Source organism: Anopheles aquasalis, chromosome 2 (assembly GCF_943734665.1).
Source record: "Anopheles aquasalis chromosome 2, idAnoAquaMG_Q_19, whole genome shotgun sequence".
Classification (NCBI taxonomy): Eukaryota; Metazoa; Arthropoda; class Insecta; order Diptera; family Culicidae; genus Anopheles; species Anopheles aquasalis.
Window position 1 is genome coordinate 3,002,501 of NC_064877.1, and position 12,500 is coordinate 3,015,000.

Here is a 12,500-nt window from a genome sequence, read left to right on the forward strand (position 1 = left end):
TGCCACAAACTTTAACTTTTCTTTTTTCGGAGGATTATTAAAGTATCATGAAAGCCGTCTTGACATGTCTCTTTAATCCATCGCCTACTACAGGGGTCTTAAACTAGCGGCTCGCCAATTTATTTTGTGCGGCCCATGGCTACGTCGACTGTGCAAAGTCAGTAATGTTCGAATAATTAAATGAAGAAACATTTTTTCAACATTTCAAAATTAATTACTTAATGGAGTTTGGGATTTCTGAGTTATTTAGTTACATCATGGGGTTTCGGCAATGGAGTTAAATGTTTTCGTATTCTCGGCGTGGTAACCCGTTTCGGAATTGCCTTTACCTTGCAGAAAATGCAAATTTAAAGCAGCTAGACACCTCCAAATTATGTGATTAAATGGCCCGCGGACATGTTGATACTTTAAACTGTGGCCCACATGCTAATATGAGTTCGAGACCACTGGCCTACTATATATGTTGGCGTTTAAATTGTGACAGTTGTGTCCGTCTGTGGTTGACAGTTTCGACAGCTGTCTGATAGATTACTAGATACCATAAGATAAGACGCTTTGATGTGAAATACAAAAAGTGACAAGCGTAGGAGACGAATGCATTAATGATTCAACAAGCTGTTCGTCTGAAGAGCAAACAAATCCAAAGCATATTTTACCGGAGCCCCGTCAAACGGACTCTCCGCTCACAATTTCATTTCATCCGAAATGAAAGTCATCAAATTACTGATCGAAGCCACGCCAAGGGCATGAGGTAAGCTTCAATCAAAGTGATTGCCACGAGTATGAAGCCATATGACCTTGGGTTGGGCTAACGAGCTTCGCGGGAATGTACTTTGCTCTCACCGACACCGACGACGACGACGACGACCGCATCGACCTGTAGTAGTGGCGCAGAGTTCCATCAAACAGCTTTGAATTTCCTCCTTCCCCGTTTTTCCCGCTGGCACCGTGACACACCGGAAATAGACAAACAAAGAACGGGCACACGTACAGCCATGATACGCGCACCTCATATTTCAATTGTGTCGCAGAGATTTCTCCGTCCCTCCGGTTCTCCAAGGTGTCGGTATCAGGTCGACACACGGCCACGTATAGCCACATAAGTTTGTCAGCTGTCGTTCGGCCAAAGACCTGAGGGCACTGCGACAACCGACTCCATCCCTCGCTGATCCATATCAGGGCGCGTTATGTCGCAACCGTCGACATACCTGATTGAAGGATGTTATGCCCGGCACGATCGGTATGTCAGAGCACCCGGGGGGGGCGGGGGGGAGGACACTGAAGTGCCGCACTAAAGTCGACGGAGCTCAACTGGCTCCGACGGTGGCGGTGGTGGTGATGCTGGGAAATTAATTAACATACGACATCGTGTAATCGTGATGAGCTTTTGAGTGTCGAGTGAGTCGAGTGAGAGAAGTTGTCAAAAGCGATGGCGACGTTTGACGCTCATCATCCTCATTACCCGCCTCCTTGGCGTTGTTTGAGTTTCGCACCCTGACGCTGTGCGCGCGCTGTTTGCTCACGTGTCACACGCACTCCGGGGCGTGCTCTAAGGGGGAATCCATATATTTTTGGCCAAATCCCACGCCTCACGTTGAAGGGAGCCCGCACGAGGGTTGGTCTGCTGTCACCGTTGGCGTGAATTTGGTATGTTGCATTGCCGATGCAGATCCTGGTGGAAAGGAAAAAGAACCTTCCGGAACCTCCAACGGTGCTTCAAGATTCCCTATCTCGGTGAATGACTCTTAAATGTCCCACAAATAAAAGCAACCTCCCCTTTGCGGGAGCCTCTGTTCTTATTGCTCCCAGTCGGAGACCATGATGGCAGCTAGGCGGGTGTCATGGCGGTCGACCTAATTCTGGTCCCCATCTGGTATGGTGCGCACATGGCACCACTTTGTCATTCTCATTACTGTCAGCCATTTGACGTTTTGGACGATGAACCTCGCATACGAACGAGCGAATCCGCCAATGAGGGGCAGAAGGGAAATACGCCAACCGAGGCACTACGTGACGTCGACGATGGTTTCGGCTACTTCAACACTGATAGATATCAACGTTCCTCCTCCAAGGACCTTCAAGGATCTATCCTACGCACACAGACACACCACACCAGAGACCAGACACAGGTTCAATAACAATACCTTCGCTGGAATGGTGTAATGAAGAACACGGTGCGTGAGGACCGGTGGCTGAAGTCGATAGCGCCCTCTTTGGTTCAATGGCCACGCGTTACGTAAACGGGGCGCGCACTGTTGTGCCTTCCCTCTCGCCTGGCCATGCGAAACACCTCGTCAGTTACGCTCCATGTACGCTCGAGGACCGTCTGCTCGCTAGCGGTGACGTGTTGTTGTTGGTTTGCTTGGCGAAGCATAATTGTGCGAGCATGACGGGATTTTCTCGTATTATCGGTTGCCACTCCAGGTGGTGGTGGTGGTGACCGACCGGGACCGACCGAGCGTGGGTTTAATTTCATTGCAAAACGATGACTTTACAGTCACCGCGATGGATGGCAATTGGTGCGGCCCCTCCCATCCCGGTGGTTGGTGGTTATTTGTGTGAAAATATTGTTCCAAGGCACATAATGCTCTTATCTTCGGTGCGTGTGCGGTGGATGGATTAAAATTCATTACACAATTCCCGTGGCCGTATTGTGTCTCGAAATGCGAAGCAGCAGCGAAGCGATGAAAAAAAGGCCGCACCTCATTCTACTCCTCCTCCTTAAGCTTGGCTCGTGCGCTCACTAAGCAGAGGCATAATTGGAGATCGTGGCTGAAGGGAAGGAAAGGAATTTATTGGAATTATATCGACTTGGGCGAATTAATTAGTTCCTGCTCGCTGATTACGGAGTTCCTGCTGCTCGGTTGCTTCCCCGTGTTTTACGATTAAGTAGTCAGACAAGGCGCCGCGGTATTCCGGGAAATCACATAAATTAATCAATCGGAGTTGCACCAGCCTGGAGAGTGAAATAGGGATAAGCGAAGAGTTGTGCTTGGTGGTTGTTCTGCTCGCCTTTTCCTGGTATCATTTGTTCGTCGAGCGGGCTTCAATTGCCATCTGCCGTGCGATATCCTAAATCTTAAACGCGTGACACTCTGCGTGATAGTCAGTTGCGGAAATATTAACCAAAGACTATCAACGGTGCCAAGGTGCCCACCACGCGCCAGGAGTGTATATCTGAGAACCGGTCTCAAATTAATATGCTGCTTCCGGTGCGCCGGGGGGGAGGAGGGCTGGGACTAGAAATAATTGAAACCGAAGCTGAAGCTGATGTACTGCTCACCGGATGGAAGCTTCCTCCTGTTCGAGGACGTGCGATGAATTTTTATCTTAATTAAAAGTTTTTGGTTTCCGATCGATCCACGAGCGCCAGCATAATCATCCTTTTTGTTATCGTCCACCCTCGTAAGATCCACGTGCTCATCCGATGGCTTAGGTGGTCTCGGATCGGATAAATTGTGTGGTGTGGCATCGGCATTTTATGTGTGTGCGTGGTTGCGCCCACGCCAACGACCGTGGCAGTTGATTGAAAACCCATTTTCGAAGCATCCAGGTGCGGGCCCCCACACCTTTTCGGGTGGGATGATTGCCTCGCTGAAGATCGAAGCGCGTGATAAGGTTGTGTCTGAACCATAAAGTGAGCACGAGCAACGAGCGAGCTTGCTGCTGCTTCTTCTTCTTCTTTAAACTATGGAAAATTCAGAGTAAAAGTTATGAATTTTCACTCGTCACTCGTGCTCAGAGATCCTTCTTTAATTTCATTTCGCATCCTCTGGGAGTGGTTTGAAGCGCGGAAAAAAGAACACTTGAGCGAGAGAGTGCGCAACAGTGTCAGCATCGTTCAAAAGGTGAACAATCTAGCCAGGTGGATGATGATGATGATCGGCGTGTGCGCCGCTTCGCTGGTGCTCGTGTACCGGTAGGATAAAGTAGGATTTCCACTCCGTACGCCACCATTCTAACAACAAAAGCTTGGCTCTCTGCTCCTTTGGCGAACTGTCGCTTCGTTCCCGTCGGTGCTGAAAGTCAAAAATATTATATTTATCAATGCGGAGATTTATGTTAATAGGATTTCCAGACCAACGATCGGCGAATCGGCAAAGGGCAACCTAAAAACTCCCCTCGGAGCAACCGAAGGCCTTCTGCATTAATAGAGAAGCGACCGATAAGACGCGACCACGGCGATGGCAGTAGGCATATTTTCGTGAAGTGTATGTGCATGCCATGCTCTCTCAACGAGCTGCCCATCACGACGACAACGATGGCGACGATAGCAACGACGATGGTTGACCGATCGAAGAAGGCGGCGTAGATTGGCGAGGGGAGAAAGCCGTCGACCGTTTGGTTGGATTGTACGCAACATTTCCTTTCAATCAGCACCCGGCATGAAATGAAAGGAAAAGATGAAAAAGAAAACAGCAAAAAAAGAGGCCCGCTCCATCATTTACCAGTGACTAGCTCCCGGAACTGGGCTGGACTGGACTGGATTGGTCTGGGCTGGTCGATGTTGACTTTTCTGGGAGGATTAGACTTACTTCCGGCATGTTTCACCACCAAATGTGCCACCCCCCCCCCCCCCCCCCCCTCGTCGGCCACTCACAAATGCCCGATTAAAGAAGGACATGCGAAAAGGATCATCGACTTTCAATTTGAGCGATGCACGGGAAAAAGCGCCGACCGCTCCCGATAACCGAAACTCAATCGCTTCCTTCGGTCACCGCTGGGGCCGCGTCCCTTTTTTCCCCCGATTTTTCATCAACACCGAGTGGGCGGATTACCGGGCGGGGGTTTGGGGGGGTGAAAGTTTTTCGATTTACCCTCCCTCTCTTTCACTCTCTCTCTTTCTTTCTGTTTCGTTTTCTTCTTTCCCTTTTTTCGGTGCCGACCGGTGCCGATGCTACGGATTCCCGGGAAATGTGATGAACATTTTGAACACTTTCCACATTCCAGGCCCAATAGCGGCCAGTTTGGCAGTCCGGTTCACCGGTCTTCTTCCTCGTTGCTTTTTTTCTTGCGGTCCACGCCCGTGCGCATGTTTGATGCGTTCCCGGTCCCTGGTCCTCCCGGTCCCGGGGTGGCTAATCCAAAATGCGGCACGGTTCGTTTCGGATGAACGTCCCGAAATGGGTTCCGGATGTAGATTAGCAACCTTTCGGAGCGGTGCTTGCTTGTTGGTTCAACACGCTTCCGCCTCGCCACGCCCCAGTTCCTCGGAGGGTTGTTAACGATTCCTTCTGGTCGTCCCGGTGCTGCTGCTACGTGCTGCATGCTGTTTGATAGAGTGCGTCAGTGGTGGTGGTGGTGGTAAAAATTGGATTACTGCCCAGACTTTTACCCTAATTTTCTGCGGGGTGATTTGATTTTATTACCACCTAGGCCACCACGCGGCACACGTTGGCCAGGTCAGGCGGTGCTGCTGGTTTGCTGGCCAAATCTTTCAACTTGAACTTTACGACTTTTCTCACACCCGGCGCCCCCGAGGGGGGGCTGGTCATTCGAGCGAGCGACCGGAAATGGGTTCGCTGCTCGCTCAGTCAAGACCCCTTTTTCGGAGCGTCAGGGGATGATGCTGTAAACTTCCGGTGGCGACGGCGTCGGCCACGCCACGGATCTGACCGGAAACCGGTTCGAAATGTAACGGATTGTTTTGCTTTCATCATCGCTGCCGCCACCATCGCTGCCGTTGGTTGCATGTTTGTGAAGGAAATTTATTCCACTTTCAATCTGTCTGCTTTCTGGGGTGGTGGACCATCTGCTGTCCGTTCACCTGTTCTGCTCACTAATTGTGCCAGACAGTGCGGAGCGGAGATTGTTGCGAATTCTTTTTACTTTCTTTTTTAACCGGTCTACCCGGAACACACCCTTTCCAGTGGACCTTTGCGCGCTGTTTACTTTACGTTTTCCAGTTAATCTAATTTGGATGCCTGGTGGGCCAAGGGGGTGCGAGTGAGCGCGCGAGGCGGGACAAAATTGATTTACCATCGACCCTTTCGGTTCCCAAAATTTATGGCTGCAATCAACGGTGTGGGTTTGCCAACCGAGACCGTGGCCGAGGCTGAGGTGCCGGGCGACGAAAACCATAAAATCGACCGAGAACCTCATCTGCATGCCATGGGAGAGAGTGGGAAGAGGGGGAGGAGAGCGAAATTACCCGGCCCAAGGATTGTGGCTAAGGTCTGCGCGCAATTATCTAATCCATTTCATGGCCCGATGAGACACAAGGGGCCACACCGCACCACACCACACCAAACACAATAGCCAGCGGTGTAACGAGCGCGTGCGTGCGTGCGTTTCAGGCAAATCAATTTAATATTCTAGACAGGAATCCGAGGCCTGTGGGGTCAGAGGGGAGGGAATGAAAATGTAATCAATTCCAACCGGTCAACGAGGTGTATCAACTGTTGTGGATCGACCTTCTCTCAATCGAAGCCGGCCGTTGTTGGCCGTCGGCCGTAACCACAACACACGTACACGTAGCAGGCTGTGGGAAAATGGGGAAGCCAGGTTCGTTGTTCTGTTAGCTCTGTTGCGGCCAAGATTCCAGTCAAGGATTGCAGCATCCGGGATCATTCCAGCCACAAAATGCCATCTTCTTTCATGCCATGCCGCAGCCACACAGCGTCAGTGATAAAATCTGATAAGCCTTCCGGTAATCACTAGATATTGACCGATTGCTGGATTTATTTGCACAAACATAATCTTCCCATACACCTGGCCACTGCCTCGAGTTTCACCCTTTTTTTTTTTGTAATTTTTTTTTTATGTGAAAAAGTGTATGTGTTTGTGTGATGGGCGTGTGCATCGTTTGGAGCACGTTCCGGTAATGCTTTCGGGCTTGTTCCGCTTGAATGCAGGGAGCAACAAGCAGTGCCAGCGAGCGCCACTGACGCGCGTCCTGATTACCGATGCCCATGCGTCTCCATCAATTAAGCGAACCGCAAAGGCAATCACCACCACCACGTGGGTTGTCCACCCTCCACGGGGGATCAGTTAGAATCGGGGTTTTGGTTTCTGCTCGGTAAAATTATCACCCCGGGCCTGGTGCTGCATTCATTTCAAGCGGAATAAACCACAAAACATCACACAGCAAGCGCACTGCTGATAGTGCTTGTATCAGACATCAACCCACCACCCCACCCGGGGATGTACCCCTTTTCGCTTCGTTTAAACGTGCCTCGTGGCCCCCCTTTATCTCTCCTCGCTAAATTATACATATCTAATAATGAATAATTGATACATGGGAAAAATGGCCTCACGTTTACGTTTCTCCCCCCCCCCCCCCCCCCGTTCTATCGCTTCATTACATCCCCTTTGGTACACAGGACATGTGTTGTGTTGTGCCCGGTTTGTAAATGAATGCACACATTTGTGTCGCGCGCGCGCACGCCACGAGGGACTGATCGGAACTGACAGGTTGTGGTTTATTTATTCGTACCCACCACCACCACCGCCACCGCCAGTCACGCCAGAAATAATCTCGCATCCAATACAGAATAGGCCGCAATCGCGCGTAGATGGGGTGAGAGGCGGGGTCTTTGGTTCAATATTTTGATATGTTTTGTTACGCCGAGGCCGCAGCCTCTCACTCACAGCTTTGCGGTTGCGCTGCCAGGCGTGAGCTGCGACTAGAAAAGTTATTTGGAAAGATTAATTTCCATGGCCTCCGCTGGTTGGTAAACATTGGCTAGTTGCTTTGAATGGGTTTTGTGCATCATAGCAGGCCCTGTGTGGGTTTGCGTGTGTGACAGCAACAGCAGTTCGGTGCATTCAATACAGTTCAACCGAGGTTCTGGCATAATTAAAACTGTAATTCTAATAATTCCAATCTATTTCATCGCGTTCTATTTACTGTTAGAAGCAAACTGCAATGTTTGCGTCAAATATTCCACTAAAAAATTGCAGCTGGAATGTTTTTTCTTCAATTTGCGAAATGAATTCGCTGAATCTCGCAAACTCTGTTGCTGCTCACGCAGGACACCCACTATTGGGAATGCTGTACACGTTCGCCCGGTTCGGCGCACCGTGTCCAAAAATATCCTAATGACGTAACGAGCCGCCGCTGACTTGCTGAGTGTTTTTTGGCCCGGGAACACAGCCCTCCAAATGGAGCGCTGGCTCTCTTGAGAGTTTAGGTCCCGAAAATCTGCCCTGCGTCCCAGCGTGGGGTTGCGCTGCCCTTTGTGCCAACATAAAACATGGCCCTGGCTTGATGAAGTCCCTTCATTAACATATGCATTTTAGATGATAATGCGATTGCGAAGGCCAAGCTTTCGGGCTCCCGGCCGCGTAAAAGGCGTGCGGGGGTTATGATGTGTTCCTTGGCCAGAGATTTTTTGGTATGTGCGTTTTTTGGTTGTTTTTAATTAAAAGAAGGCTCTACGGAGGTTAGGTGAAAATATTATGGCCGTAAGCCTAAAGGAGAATAAAAAAAACACCCACACCAAAAAACAACCGTGGCCATTTCGGTCTGGTGCGCGATTCCGGTTCCACGCGGATTCACATCGCGCACCCTGTTTCTAAGTAAGCAATGAAGCAGCTCCAGCCAGGTCCCAAACGAGTTAGCTTATTAAAAGTGACCCCGCGATTGTTTGAAAACCTCTTCAAAATGACGGAATGCTTCCGTTCGCATAAACAACTGACAATGAATTACATTTTACATCACATTTTAAACCAAATGTTTAGAATTTAAATAACTGATCCACAATCCATCCGGGGATCTAGGTCACCTTCAATCCTATTTTTGGCCTGAGCGTAGGCGTGAGCCGCCCGGCGGAATGATGAGTTCCTTGGTTTCGCATGTTTCGAACCCCCGGTGTTAGACCACTTCAAAGGATCTCATTATAATAACTTCTCGCTTTTGGTCGTATCAAAAACTAATTTCATTGTTCGCTTGATTAACTAAGGTTATCCTTCCCCGCGTACTGGGTCCCTTGGCGTGTTCCAGTGTTACCGACGGTCAGAGTGTCGGACTGATGTCTGGCCTGGGCTCTTTTATGGGTCCGATGTACTACGGACCGTTGCGTTGATTAGGGCACCCTCCCGTCTGCTCCCACACCACAGGGAAAGGAACTCGCATAGAATTTCAACAAACAAACCAGCGTGTGGCAACACCCAGGGTGTGGCCCTTCCTCCGCTTCACTCATTCTGTTGCTTCGTCGAGACGAGAACGAGAAACGGTTAAACCAACATTGCTCTGATCCGCTCTGACCAGGGCTTACCAGCATGGTCAAAGCATGCTGGTTTGTTCAGCATTTTGATGAAACCGAGCACCACACTTTTCAAGGACACGGAGTCCTAGCCTACCATCCAGCATCATGATCATCTCTACGTCAATGGATGGATGACTTCGACCGGCATCAAGCATCGCAGAAGTCGTTTAATAATTTCATTACTACTGTTGTTATTATCCGGCCTTATTTTAATCATCGTTTTAGTATTGTTGTCTGGTTTCGGCGCTCACAGCAGGCATCGGCAGCTGTGGGAGCTGTCCATCTTTCTATGCCAACCGCCCGGGCCCACCACACCACACTGGCAATCATCCCGGGGGGCAACAAATAAAAATCAAATCAAAGTGCAGAAGCAACGTCCAGTGGCGGTATGAACGGTGGTCTCCCGGGAGGTGGATGAGGAGAAACTGAATTACTGACAATGAAGAGAAAAGGATTATAGCAAACCATGAGTCGGTGAGATGGTCGGCCGGTTGCTCGGATGTAATGAAGGAAACACAAACACCGGGAGGCCTACTTGATGTTGATGGAAGGTTACGTTCGTTCGTTTGTCCGCTCGTTGGCTCGTTGCTGGCTGGCTGCTCCTCGAGGGGATCCAGCGTCCCCATCTTGGAGTGTATATTTAACGCTACATGAAAGACCCCACGGCGTTGGCTTGACCAAACCAGCCCGGCTAGCAACTCACGCTGTCGGTGATCAGGATATCAAATTAAAGCACAAAACAAATCTGATACGGCGCATCACGGGCCGATGTTGACTCTCCCGCCGATGGCATAAGCTCCTTGGTGGCCACGTGGGATGGAGTGAGGTCGAACAAATAAAGTCTGGCAAGACGACGTGACGCCGGTCAAGCGGAACAATGATCAGGGCGATGGAGTGACGATACCATGGTTTGCAGTAAAGATTACCATGGTTTGCAGTAAAGACAAAGTAATGGTTTGCAGTAAAGATTTATGGCCATAGTTTTGTTTTGTTTTGCTTAATATCTGGGATAATTGGAGTCTTTAAGTCATTTGCCCCGGAAACAGCTTATTTTTTGCTGTAAAGCTAGAGGTTGAAATGATTTCATTTAAGTAAGCAAATCCCTTCGATAACCATTTGCATCATTTAAAACGACACAAGCTTGCGAACGAAAAATCGTACTGTTTCCGTTTGTGGTTGATTCTCGGTACACAGGCAACCGAAAAGGATTGTTATTCAAATGATTTCCTTCCATCCAAGATTATTACGAACAAAACCCACGAGACTGGCGGCCTGACGGGGTCAGTCACGTTATTTATCCACCCGAGGAGCGGACAGCAAAAGCAAATGTTCGTTAGTTACCTTCTTTTTTTTGCCATCGCGTCCAACCAACTCGCGTGAATCGATCATGGGATAAAAACCGTGCGCCTGGATACCTCTGGAGGGAAAGCACCATAAAAAAAAACACCGGAGGAATAGAGTTTGAAAAACATACTCGGTAGCAGGAGTGGACTGTGGCTGCTCTTTGCCTCGTGACCGTGCTCGGGGACTTATATAAACACTGCTAGTGGTGGCCATCGGGTCAGTTGTTCAAACTGACAAACGCCACAAATTCCGGCGAACGCCCGCGTGCTTGGCAACAACGCCATCCGCCAGGTGACCACCCAGGTTGCTAGATGGAATGATTTGTTCTTCTGCTCTTCAATTTTCATCCCAAACCCGATGACGGTACCGTTGTTGGAGGCGTTCTTGAGGACTCCGAAAACTAGTGACCTCCATCGTCTGAAATATCTGATTATTTTGTTTGATCTGGTGTGGCCCGGATGCTGCTTGTTATTGTTATTGCACGTCGTGTCTCTGGCCACCAGGACCGCCACCCGTTGCACCGGAACCGCCAGCATGATGACGGTGATGACGATGATGATGGCGGCGGTGGTGGTGGTGATGCTAGGCCGGTCAGTCGGTCGGTTGTGGGCTTTGTTTTTACTTGCCATAAAATCGGTCGCAGGCCATATTTATTCGGTTCGCTGTTTGAGTTGTGCCGGGATGGAGGCACACGGGAGATGGAGAGACGGCACCGGGTTGGGTGCCAGGACTCGTGCGATGAGTTCGGCAGGCGATATGCTAAAACTCTACACGACTGTGTATGTGTGGGCTCGCGGAAATGAACATGCTGGCGCATGTACCATCCCGGCCTGGACGGCGGTCCTGGTGGCGGCCGATGGCGAACTTTTCAATTCTGCGATGTTCGCCCCGAGTCCACAACTGTTTGTCAAATAAAAGCACGAGGCGATGGCGGAGTTTTTCACTTTGCGAGCAGTGGCTCGCGAACTCATACACGTGGCCGTGTTCGCGAACGCCCCAAGGTTTTGCCCCATTGTGTGTTGATGACAGAAGGTGGAACAGGGTCCCGGTGCCCAAGCAGACGCTGCAGATGGATCAGGTGATAGTTGTTCTCTCCTTCTCTCGCTTTGTGTCTGTTGGTCTGGATGACCAATTTCGTTCTGCTTGAAGCATCAGCAACATTCATCACTTCGTCGGAACACCGGAAAGCTCTCTCTCTCTCTCTCTTGGTTTGCGCTTCTCTTTTTCGATTTCGATTGCCAAAGCAAAGTTCTGGCATTTTGTCGACTGCACTTTTTTGGTGAAAACGCAAATCATAAGTCGAATGAATTTGTTGTGCTTGTTGCCACACGAAAAACATGCTTTATGTTGTTCGCTTCTTAGCCCAAAATGCATAATCTCGCGGAAATCCGACGTTTAAGCCGTTAAGCCGAATAGTCTTCGGTGGCACTGCTTCGTCAAGTCACGCTCCATCTTAAGCCTTATCTTCTCTGCTTAGTTCTTGAATCATGGCAAGTGAATCCTAGTAAAATTCTCGCAGTCGCTAGTTGTGCTATCAAGGAAAACACTAAATTTGGATTGGTTTGACAAAGTTCGCCGCGTCGTACGAATCTGCAGACCGGGTGCCGGGGGTACGGAGCTGAAGGAACGTTATTTAAAAAGAATGTTTTTTCACCCAGAAGGCATTTCAGCAGAGCCTTCACGACCGGACGGCCGGGTTTGTTTTAGGTTTCGTCCAGCTGCAGCCAGGGACAATAAAAGGGACAAGAAAATAAAACGACACCAAAAACGGTTCCAGTTCAATCTGCTGTTCACCGAAAATCAAGGGAAAGATATTTTTTATCTCCTTTTGTCCTAGCACTACAAAAAGCTACGTTCCACCCTGCGCGTTGAGCGTCAGAACACTGTCGAAGTGGAGATGCGGGAATTAGAGTCCCAAAAGTCGTGACCCAAATTCAGCGAAATCAC

General features: G+C 49.6%; 2 protein-coding genes across 6 annotated transcripts in view; one reads left to right on the forward strand and one right to left on the reverse strand.

The window, feature by feature from the left end:
- Window positions 1–12,500, forward strand: part of LOC126570370 (hemicentin-2) — a 126,136-nt gene that overhangs the window by 10,884 nt on the left and 102,752 nt on the right. The gene's annotated exons all lie outside the window — the stretch shown is intronic.
- LOC126570369 (organic cation transporter protein-like) overlaps window positions 12,354–12,500 on the reverse strand; it is a 2,865-nt gene continuing 2,718 nt past the window's right edge. Inside the window, exon 4 of the mRNA XM_050228086.1 lies at window positions 12,354–12,500. This exon is cut by the window's right edge and continues 994 nt beyond it. The gene's annotated coding sequence lies outside the window, so the exon portion shown is untranslated.